Source organism: Wasmannia auropunctata, unplaced genomic scaffold (genome assembly GCF_000956235.1).
Source record: "Wasmannia auropunctata unplaced genomic scaffold, wasmannia.A_1.0 LD335400.1, whole genome shotgun sequence".
In the NCBI taxonomy this organism is placed as follows: Eukaryota; Metazoa; Arthropoda; class Insecta; order Hymenoptera; family Formicidae; genus Wasmannia; species Wasmannia auropunctata.
In genome coordinates this window covers 2,419-2,972 of record NW_012027490.1, presented here as the reverse complement: position 1 = coordinate 2,972, position 554 = coordinate 2,419, and the positions used below count along the sequence as shown (strand labels likewise).

At 28.9% G+C, this 554-nt stretch overlaps 1 protein-coding gene across 1 annotated transcript in view; it reads left to right on the top strand.

Moving 5' to 3' along the window:
* Nucleotides 1-554, top strand: part of LOC105457026 (farnesyl pyrophosphate synthase-like) — a gene marked incomplete at its 3' end in the record, with an annotated part of 15,693 nt that overhangs the window by 13,510 nt on the left and 1,629 nt on the right. The window lies entirely within an intron of this gene.

Genomic DNA, 554 nt, shown 5'->3' with positions numbered 1-554 from the left:
TCTACAAGCTGTTGATTATTTCAGCAAACGCTCGTTAAATTGTTTCTTATTTTTCACGGTGCAGGAGTGTTATGGAGTTTCGGATCCGGAGAAAGTAAGACGCGTGAAATCGCTCTACACTGATCTGGGCATACCAAAAATTTATTCTGTATACGAAGAAGAAACATATAATCTACTGAATGTACATATACAGCAGGTATCACGCGGGCTTCCACATAGTTTATTCTTGAATTTATTAGCAAAGATTTATCGCAGAGTGGCATAAAACAATCGTTGAAGAAAGAAACTAAAATATTGAAGAAACTAATGTTAATGTTTTATGTATTAATATTTTATCGTTAAAGTATAAAATAAAATAAACGAGAAGTTTGTCAATGTTCGAGAGCATTGAAATGTTATATCAGATTGAAAAATAACAAAAGATTTTTTATACAGTTTTATATACAGGAAAATTTTCACTTTAAAACAAAGTCAATAAAATATATTTCTAAAATATTTGACGTTATTACTTCTTAAGTTATTTTATGTCCAATGTGAAAAATTACATTTTACGA